This window comes from Motacilla alba, chromosome 6 (genome assembly GCF_015832195.1).
Source record: "Motacilla alba alba isolate MOTALB_02 chromosome 6, Motacilla_alba_V1.0_pri, whole genome shotgun sequence".
In the NCBI taxonomy this organism is placed as follows: Eukaryota; Metazoa; Chordata; class Aves; order Passeriformes; family Motacillidae; genus Motacilla; species Motacilla alba.
This window is the reverse complement of record NC_052021.1, coordinates 20264699-20276119: the sequence shown is the minus strand read 5'-3', so window position 1 is coordinate 20276119 and position 11421 is coordinate 20264699.

Sequence of the window (11421 nt, the reverse complement as noted above, 5' to 3'; positions counted from 1 at the left end):
AATGTTTTGTTTGGTTTTAATTAAAATCTTTTATATGTGGGAACTTTTTGCAAGGTCTTCATATTATTTTAGTTTGTATTTTATTTTTATAAAGAATGGGAACCTAAGTGCTGTCTAGAGAATGCAAACACTTTCACAGTGTAAGTCTAAGGTCATACATGCAAGTCTTTCATTTTTGGTTTTGAGTCAAGTTTGCATGGCTTTTATGTTTGAAGAAGAAAAAAAAAATCATATACCTAATTTGATTTTGTCTGGATATCTGGGGGCACATCCTCAGCTGCTGTAAATCATGACAACATAACCTATGTTAGGTACTGCCCCCGTAATAATTTATCTCTGTAGCTAAGCAGTCTGTCACTGCTGTGCAATTTAGGTATCCTGGAGCTAGCTTTAAACAAGCTATCCTGAGAAATGGTAGCAGTGCAGCTACAGTAAAATGGAGCTCAGTGTGGGTTAATTGCTAAAATATTTGCCCAGCTTCTTGAGCAGGTTTTACAACCCCTGCTAATCTCCTGTATGCAGCTGTATTTTGACAGCTTGGATGCTGGCTGCAGACCAGTTTCAGGTGAGCTCTGCTGTGAGTGTGGCTTTGCCTGCTCAGCAGAGGCTGGGGTGGGCACATGCTGAGGCTGTGGTTGCTGTTTAGGTGCTGCCTGTCTGCTGCACCCCGAGCCCCCACCTCTCTTTCTATGTCGGGTCCAGGAACTGATTTTGTTGAAAAATTACCTATCAAAGAACAAATTGCTTTTTGGGCAGACCAAGTCCTCATTCCAGCTCCCCACATGAGCATAGTTTGTGCTGGGGTGCTGCACTGAGACAGGAGGAAGGGTATTTCATATTCCTCCTCTTGGTTAGCCTGTTATTTAAAAGGAAAATATTTGACCAGGTCTCTCTTCGAAAAATCACACACAATTTAGAAGATGCAGTGCTTTGGTCCTGGAGTAAAAAGCCATGATTTATATGTAGCGTGCTGGTTCTTCCCCAAGGGTAAGGTGAGTTAATAGAACCCACACTTCTAAAATCATGTGAGTAACAGCTCCTGCCAGCCAGCAGCATCTCTAAAGCTTAGAATTTCTGAACTATCTGTTAAGTTCTGAATGTGTTGCTGTTAACTACACACAGTTGTATCTGCTCTTTAATCAAAAGGACATTTATGAATTACACTGATGTGAATTGGCATTGAGGAATGCTACTTGATAAATCAATACTTGATTGAAAGGTAAGAGTATTTCCAGAGAAGGTCAAAACAGGTAAAAGTGAATTTTGCTAGTGGTTATATGACTAAGAAAAAAATGCTGGAGACTTATTGGAAATGATTAAAAATAACTCGATCAGGTTTATTTATTTTGTCCTTGTGAAACAAAGACATATTACTTGCATGTTGTTTTCAGCAGTTGAGCTGGGAAAGATTTTCTTTTGTTATGGTTCACGGAAGCACCTATTCAAGGGACAATATAATTCGAAGTCTTGCGCGCTTAAGGTTTTGAACATACTATTTTATTTTGTTTTGTTTTGTTTTGTTTTGTTTTGTTTTGTTTCTTTCCTTATAGGAGTATTTTCCTGGACCTTGCAAGATGAGAGGCTGACAAAAAGGTTTTCCTTCTTTCTACCCCATTTCAATCTATTGTTTGTTTTCTTATTTTATTCTGCTCAGTGATTTAAAATTAACCTTTGGAGAGGTACCAAGAAAAATACTTAATAATATGTAAAATACTTAATCTTTGACTTTCAAGTCATATTTACCTACGTGCTATAGGAAATTTTAAAAAATGTTTTTACAAATCTGCATCTAGCCATCTTTGAGAGCAGAACACTGCTGTTTTTTGTTAATTCTACATATCTGCAGAGGTTTTCAGGGTGGATGCTGATAAAATAATATGCCTGTCTTTTAGAAACTAATGTGCATAAAATTAGAATTCTGGTTCCAACTTTCTATTTATATTTTTTTATCATTGGAATTGATTTTATGAGGTATGAGTTCTGAAAATTTGCTATCTATCTCAAAGGGAGCTGCACTGCCTAGACTCCCTGAAAATCCAATATTACTTTTGATATAGTCTTAAACACCAATTAAATAGATTAAATAGCAACCTATTGCAACATGTGTAAGCAACCTATTGCTGAATTTCTTTATCTGAAAATTATTGCATATAATCTTTCCTAGAACAGTCTAACAGGACTGTATGCAAGACTCCTGGATCTTTTACAAGGCTACGCAGGACATTTGCATGAACCAAACGTTAATTTAATGACTTTTGCAAAGATTTAGAAATTTTAAAATGCAGACACAAATCCTGAGTTTGAGATATACTGCTAGTATGTTCCAGACCCAAATGAGTGAATTTATTTATGGCTTAAAGGTATTATGCTAAATGCAGTTGTCCTCTGTTATAACAAAAAAAGAGTGGGGTGGGTTTGGATAGCATTTAATTGAGACAGTTTTGTTTGCCAGGTGGTTTGTATTGTAATTTCTCTGTCAAGTTGTACATCCAGCATGCAATGCAAAACATATACAGATTAGCAGCAAAAATTCAAAAAGTTTATTAGTTGCAACCATTAGAGTGATAGATTAGGAGAAAGGAAATGTAACTGGCAGCAAGTTTAGAGAAGACTCATTAATAGACTGGCTTGCTTCACTTGTTTAGTAATGTCTTACAAAAAATGTTATATGAGAAGTTCGATGAATAATGCAGCCTTCATTAAGTTATGTAAATGAATGTAGCTTCGTGGGTGGGTTAGAAATAAAATATTTAACAAATCTGTTTACATCCAAAGAGTAAAAGCAGCGGAAACAGCTTTTAAAGAATCTGAGATTTAAATATTTAAAAGGTGACAGACAGAACTTTCATAGTAGGACATAATAGTGGTGTTTTAGTAGGTGTTTACAGCTTGCCTCTCAGTTGCAACATAGGCAGGGCAGGATATTAAGTATTCTCAGTTAATTAAATGTTATTTGTCCCTTTATCAGCAGTCCCAACATTGCAGTTTCCCTTTATGCCGTTAGTGCCCCGGAGACAGGCAGGGCTTGCATGATTTGCAGGGCTGGAAGGATCATTTTAGCAAAAGTGACTTATGATGTACTTGTTTGCCAGGTCATTTTGTTCACAAATACACAATCATTCATATGTTGCTAGATTTCAATGCTTTTCTTTTCCCCAGTTTATGACCATTTAGGAAAGCCTTAGAATTCATGGGTTCAGACTATGCTGCTGTGCAGGATAACTGTCACAACACGAGAAAATGACAAACTCAGGACTAAATCAGGCATAGACAACATGTTCTCCTACCACATCCACAAATGCCAACCTTTCTTATGCTTCTCCTAAAGCAAATCCTTGGATTTGGGCCTCACAGCATACGCAGAAGGTCAAAGATTGTTGGAGGCTGTTTTCGAGCAAAAGGGGGAATAAATTCCAGAGCTGAGGGCCCCTCACAGGATCTCCCTAGAGATAAAAGTAACCAAAATGCAGTCAGAACCATTTGCACTCTTGAGTAGGAGGCAGGCCCATAGCTCTCTGCGGTGGTGGGAAGCTGAAAATATTGGTGTCAATACAGAGATGCGGGTCCTGAGCAGTGCTCTAGGCACAGTTTAAGGAGGAGATGCACATAGGCACACATCTACCAAGACTTGTTAAGTCATCTTTGTTAATGCTGCTTTAAGTGAAATAGCTTCCTCCAGGAATTGCTATTTTGAGGGTAAAAGCAACAACTTAGGTTTGGGATTTTTTTCTGCTTGAGCTCTATGGAGTCAATACCAATTTGGTATATCTGTATCTCAGAAATATACTGCTTTTATAAAATATCACCAGAACAAACATGTTTTCAAGACTGAACCTGAATTTTCCGTGGAATTATAGTAGGTCTTGGTTTCCTTGGCTTACTGACTTAATTGATGTAAAAAAGCAAGAGGCTGTGGTGTGCTTTACCTAATAGCCTTTATTTTGTATCTGAGCCCTCCTGAATGAACTCACTGCTTGTCTCCTGTGTGAAAGCAAGGAAGGGACTGCATATTGCCCTGCTAGCAAGAGTAGTGCCTGCCCATGTGAATAGAGTTGGGGTTTTCTTCCCCTCTAAAATCTACATCGTGCACCTTCTCATTCAACACGCTGCTTCTCTCCAGAGCTTCCCTTGGAAGCCTAGGAACTGCAGAGTAATCGGAAACTGCTCCCTGACCTGGCAACAGCCCCCTCTTTTGTGAATTGTCCTGGCAATAGCCTCCTCTAGTGAATTGTCCTTAACTTTGACAAGAATGGAAGGAGATAGGGTGGGAACAAAGGGGAACCAGCAGTGAGACCAACAGCCCCACTGCTCCAGCACCACACTGCTGCCCTGGCTGCAGAAAATCACCTGACACACAGGTGATTTTCACCCTGGTGTCATCCTCCTTGTCCCACTGTCTCTGGCTCTCGGTGTCATTATATTAAATATTTATTATTGATGTTAATGATGCTGCCTACAGCACTGCAGCAAGCTAGCACGTGCGTTACAAATCTAGCAGTAAAGAGAAAAGTAATTAATTTCGCTTGAAGTGATGGCATGTTGTGATCTTTTTGCTCATTTTATGACATGAAATGTCTCAGATTTGTGACAGTTCTGAGGGAACATTTCCTCTTAACTGGGACTAAGAGCACGTTGGTCTCTGAAATTCACCAATTGTCAGTTGGTATTTCTAGGAAAAAATCACAAATTTCAACCACAAGGACATGCACAGCAGAGTACATTTTACAGACACCAGTTACTTGCCTGCAAAGTAGAACCATCCACTTTTTATGGAATTGTCTTCTTGTTCTCCTCCTTTGCATACTGCTAGTAATTTTTTAATCAACGGTTTGCAGATGTACTTATTATCCAAGTATTCAGGAGGAGAGAAAGGAGACAGGCTGAGCATGCTGATGTGGAAAACCAAGAATCCTTAGGCAGTCAAAGGTACTTGTTTATTTTGGTGGCTCCTTGGTGATTGTCCTTTTCACCTTTTATTAACCTGCAAATGGATTAGCCCTCGTAAACTAAAGAGAAGAGACCAGTGCACAACCCACTGCCCCAGAGATAAGGTCACAAAGGGGGACGTGTCCCGAGTACAACCTCGGAGAAGAAATAGAAGTCTGAAGGCATTTACACTAGGCTGCCATCGTGCTTTACTAGCCCTACTGTGATTTACCGTATCAGTTCAACTGCTGACACCTTTATGTCCCTCCCTCCTATCCCAGCAGGCCACAGAGACACAGTCCATGATAGATGCTGGTGAACTTTTCCTCTGATCACCTTCTGAAGAACTTTCCCATAATCTATTGTTTTCTATCACAGTGGAAAACAAAACAAGGGGTTTTTTTTGACTTTCAGTTACCAGCTATTTTGCCCTAACTTTAAAGCAATGTACTGAATTTATTACATCAGTGTGAAAGAAGTTTTAAACTCTTGTCTCTTTATCCTACTCCCTGAACTTAACATGGTCCAGAGTAAATCAACGTAATTGCTGTTAGACCTACATTGTTGCAGGAATGTTTTATATTCCATGTTGTCAGTTATTTAGAACAGTTAATTGAAATTGCAACCATAAAGAGAGGAAAGCTACAGTTAAGAAATTAACTTTTTTCTTTTTTTTTTTTTTTTGTGCCTGTGGCTACTTGTATGAATTATATAAAGAGCCAACACTAACTTTAATGTAAGACCAAAAGTGTCTGGAATATCTAAAAGGAAAAATACATTTGTGTATTCAAGGATTCAAGGCAAGTATTTCCTTTAATTGACTGATAAAAATGTAAGAACCCATTCTGGATTGAGAGAAGCAGTTGACCTACCATTCTTCTTTATAACTCCAAAATAGTTACCAAAATTTTGTATTTGCTTTAAAATAAATAAATTCCATGGGCTACACCTGGTTTGTCTCATCAAAATTCAGCACCAGTGTTACAGCATGAGGGGGAAAAGAAAGTCACAGCAATATTAACAAGGGGTATTTTGAAGAGAGTGCACTTGGAAGAAGAGGAAACTGTGCCACAAACCGTCCTGAGAGTGTTCTTAGCCTGAGTGTGCCCTCAGCTGAGCTCCTTGCTCCTGCCACCTGCAGAAAGGCTGGGAAGTGTGCACAGGAGCATCAGTACCTGTGTAACAGGGAGCTAAGGAGTGGCTGGGCTAGGAAGGAGATATCCAGGGAAGGCTAAGTCAGCACTTGTCAATAGTGTTCTGATTGCAGTACTGATCAGCTTCATCCTTCATCCTAATCAGCAGAGAATTAAGCTTGAGAAGGTCTACAATAAAATGCTCCCAAATAGGTTTCCCCAATTTTGTGCAAGGTTCTCTGTTCTCTCTGGGCTGTGAGTGTTGCAGATTCAAAGTTGGGTTTTTTTGGTTTTTTTTTAAATAATTTTGTAATGGCTTCTTATAATTAACAGTGCTGTAGAGGAAGATTTGGCTTAATGTCATTTAACAAATTATTTGTCTTGCTATTTTTTCCTTCATATACTGAACTTCATGCTCTCTAAGCCAAACTTCTGGGCTCTGCTCTCTTAGCATGGCTGCCCGTGGTTTTGGAACAGTTGTTCTTAGCACAAGTGGCAAAAATACAATTGAGATATTATAAACCCATCTTGTATTCTGGAATTCCTTAAAACTGATTGCTTTACCTGGCAGCATGAAACCTGCAGTCGGGTTAGACATAGAAATATTTACTCACACTGTATATGGGCAAATGCATATAGATATACATCTCGCTATATAAAGTCAGGTAGAAATATGAAAAATTATTTAAAACTTCATGTTACCTATACTAGGCAAAGAAATACAGATGCACTGTGGACTTGAAGCTTAACCTGTCACTTTTAAAGCACAGTGTGTCCCACTGGCTTCTGCTTCTGTTCTTCTTCTTGTTTGCTTGCTTTTCCTGAAGGGTGGAGGAAGGACAAGAATTTTAGCGGCAGATTCTTGATCAGACACACTGGCCTTGCTGCCAAGGCAGAAAAGGGGCAGGAGTGCGGTCAGGCCACCAGCCTGTGACAAGGTCAGAGTAGGTGCCTTCGTGCCTTGTTCAGGTGGAGGGGACACAAGGAAACAACAAGTGGGGAACAGGGAAATCCAGCCCTTTGCTGCTGGTTCTACTCAACACTTGCAGCTCCTGTAGGCTGAGCTGCTGCAGGCACCAGGGTCACCTCCCTGTCAGCCTCCTCCTTTCCCATCTTCCTTTCCTCTCCTGCACGTCTCTGATCCCTCCACTCTGCTGCTGCGCTGCGGCTGCCCTTCCCTGCCGCAGACACAGAGGGTAAACGCGGCTCGCCTCCCTGCGCCTCTCTGCCCTGTACCAGCTTCCCTTTCTCCTCGTGTCCCCCAGCAGCGCTCACGGTGGCCCTGTCTCCCTCCGTTCCCGTCTGAATTGCCTTCCTCAGTCTCCTACCCCTAGTGAAGGCAGACTCCCCAGTCTTTATTTGTCTGGGAAATGGCTCATTTAACTGGGACAGGGAGGATGGGCAGGGATGAGAAAGGGCCATTGTTATGCTGAAAGCAGTTAATGGGTGCCACCAGACCGCAGTGCGATCTACAGCCCGCAGCAGAAGTCCCTTAAGCAGTGCTGGTACTGCCCAGGCCACCAGGGCTTCCCACTTCTCCCTCCTCAGTTTTCAAATTTTTGTCCGGCTGGTCTGGTACCATTCCTTGGCATTTTCTGATGAATCTGATGGAGTGGTCAAAACACACCATACTACAGAGGGAGAAACACCCTCGAGTTGAGAAAAGGCCTTCTGATATGGCTGTTATCGATGTGGCTTTGGAGAGCTGGCAGTCCCTCCGTGGATGGCAAGGACTGGAAATGGAGCTGCACACAGCGGGGCTCTGCCCGGAGCACCTGGCCATTGGCCGGCTTTGTGGAGACAGGGTGGGATGTCGTGGCCCAAGCCCTTTCTTTCTCCCGAACATTTAAACATGCCATTAGAAATAATCCAACCCACAATTTTCCAGGAGAATTTGTTTTTACAGGCAGATGCTCGGCCTTCAGCAGATATGTAGGTCAGCTGCATGGTCTGGGTGTCCTTATTTGATTAAAGAAGTCTTCCGTTGTGTTCCTGTAGAAATTAGGCTTAAGTCATGATTGGACTGGAGCTTTTATGGTTATTAGGCAAAACCACTGTCAATTTAAAAGCCTAAATAACTTAGGCTTTTACACCAAAAATCATTCATTGTCACAGTACTTCTACTTTTCATGGGTGTACCTGTTAGAGGAAATGTGAATTTTGGCTCAATTTTTTAGTTCTGCTGTGTGGAGACTTGAAAGTTACTTAAATTTTCACCCTTTCCCATGTTGTTTCTCTTTCTGCCTCACCCCCTCCCTGGATCACAAGTGCTGGCTTTAATGCTTAACATGAGTAGCGAGTCTCTCAGAGTTTTCCTGTGACCAAAAAACATTGAAAGATGAGTAAGATTTTGCTGGTCAGAAATTGACTGTTACTGATTCATTGAAACAAATCCAAGTGGCTGTTGGAATGTCTGTAAATATGCTGTAATGAATCACTAGTGACCTCTGAGGGGAAGATAATGCGTCAGATATTGCCTACAGATACTTCTGTTGACTGGTATGGAAGATGGCTGTTTCCATATTCTCTGATAGGTACAGGGAAGGCACTTGAAATAAATCCTATTAGGAACAGGGTGGCTGGCATATGGTGTTATTCCCCTTCCAGTCACATCCAGCTCAACTCAGCAGTGGCTGGTGCAGTTATCGTTGTCCTTTAATGGTCCATGAAAATGAACTTTTGATCCCAGTCCTGTTTTAAGTAAACAGATGACCCCATCAAGCAACACCATCCCATTTGGGAGCTCAGCAGAGGCTAAAGCTAGCAGTAAAAGATCTGCCATTTACAGACACTGCTATCGAGCTGTGAACTTTCATCCAGGGGGTGATGGTGGTGAAAGGACACAGGAGGAAGTGGGAGGAGTGACACTTGGGCCTTACCAATTTGTGGTCAGGATTTTTTAACTCTAGTTCCTTCTGTCAGAAGAAAAGTTGGCAAAGAAGGATATTATCCATGAATAAACTCGTGAGGAAGGAAAGGTTAGTAACCCCTCCTGCCTCTCCTAGATGTTGCCTGTGTGGTGGCAGGAGAGAGTTCACATCTGGTCCAACTGTCCCTGCCTGCAGTGGCAGCCCAACACTGCTGCTTTTAGCGGGAGTGATGCTGAGGGATGGCGGGCAGCACACGTGCACCCTGTGAGCTGAGCTGGGTCATAAAGGGAGGAAGTGCCTCTAGCTGAAATTGTGTGCAGACTGAACTCTTTCCCATTTCAGTGCCAGAAACCAAAACTCTGCTGCAACATGGTGTGCTTAAAGGCTGTCACAGGCCACTTCAAATTTGATCTTTAAAGTGTTTTTTCAAGACCATGAAAATTCACTGTCTATAAACTTTTTTTTTTTTCAGATTATTGCAATCTTCTTTGTTAAGCCAAATTCATTAGTTTAAACTGAAGGAATGCCTTATACCATAAAGCTGGATAACTTTTTTTTTTGTTTGTTTGGGGGAAGGGAGCTGCTCGGCCTTTCACCTTCCAGCTTTACAAGCAAAGCCAAATTTCTGGGCAATCACTGCAAAATGCTTTTTCCCTCCCCCTCTTCCAGTGATGGCTGCAAACAAAGGTCTTTAGGGCTAGCTACTCCAGACTTCAGGACTTTTAAAGGTCTTTACTTGACTGGAGATCAAAGGTTTCTCCTTAAAGAGTTTATCACTCAGACAACTCTGCAGTTAGCATTTCAAACTGGGTTTACAAGTCAAATAATTTAGCAATTTCTTCTAACCATGTGGCCTTATGCAGAGGCTGCTGGATGCCAATTATAGCACCATTATGCCATGGAGTGCAGCACTATCTATTGACAAATGTGTGTACCCTTTTCACCATTCTTTACTGCAGAAAAAAGAGGTTTCCACATATTCTGAGTAGGTCCCAGACTGCTCAGCTGGGGTTTGAGTTCCCTTCCTGGGATTGTGGATTCCTTCTTTGTCACTTTGAGTATGGCTCTTCAGCTCTCTGTGCCCTGGCAGAAAATGGTTTTCTCCTCAGAAAGCATGAGAGCTATGAAGATAAGTAACAGGATAGTGGGCATTATTATCATTGGTGTAAAATGCAGATATACGACTAAAACAAAGTCTTGAACACTGTTCAAATGTCCCTGACCATTGACACTTCTCTTTTCAATGTTACTATCAGACTATCCTGACATGAGGAAAAAGAGATTGGTGTGTACAGGCCAAGGCAATGACCAAAAGTCTGTTGTCAGCAAACCTGCACCAGCAGGTCCATCACATTAGCTGCTTGAGTCCAGGGCTCTGTTTATTTTCTGTGCTGGGTTATCATCTGTTATGTTGTAGGTTCCCTTGCAGTGCTAATCACTTTAAACACCTTCCAAAAGTGCACTGAACAATGACACTAGCACCCATCTTGGATTCATACAGCTTTTCCTCCCACCAGGCAAAGGAATGGAGCCATTGAATTGTCTTGGGGATGGTGAAACTTTTGTTCCTGTAAGTCCTTTACACATGTCGTCACAAAAAATATGTGTTTATGCATGTTGTACTTTAATTTGGATGTAAAATTATGGTAGCAATATCAGCTGCCCATTAAATTGTCAGAAGAGTAATACATGGAATTCATTGAAGGGAGGGTGCCTAGGCTTGCACAAACAATCAGCCTGTTGTAAGCAGAGCTGTGCAAGGAGTATTATATATCCCATATATCCCTTCATGCACCTGGAGGGAGGTTTTGCTCTGCCTGCTGATTATGGAGGCACAGGGTCTGACTTTGGCTGGCAATTCCAGAACAGAAGCATTTTATGGTAGCAGAAAGCGAAAAAGTCAGTGGGTCAGGTTTTTCAGACAAAAGGCTGAATGGTTTCTCAGACCTCCTGTGCAACCAGTAGTATACACAGTATTTAGGCAACATTATTACTAGTAGTTTAGCTAGCTAATTGTTTTCAATTCAAAGTGTATGGAACAGTAAGGAAAAATGTCAGCATGCTATGGGTAATTTGTGGAATACATTTTTTCCAGATGGACATTCTGTCTTGTACGTGCCAATCATGATGTAGGCTGGTATATTCAGAATTATGAGGGACTGAGCACTCAATAGAAGAACTGCATGTTGTTATTAAAGAAATGGTGTGTTCTACCTGCACCTATAAGCATGTGAAAGGCTGGTTAAGGATAGCTTTTAGGATATATTAGGTGTACATTAAGTACAAATTAGGTGTACAAAGTACAAATACCTCCTCTAGTTTTACATGACAGTGGTATCTACTCAGCATCTTAACAACGTTAAATTCTTAGGAAGCGTTTTGATCATCAGACCTTTTCCTTCACAGGGAGGGTCGTTATTTTCCACATTATTGGAATTGTATAGCTTCTATTCCTCAGGCTGACAGTTTTTACAAGAAGCCGTGGTCCTTCA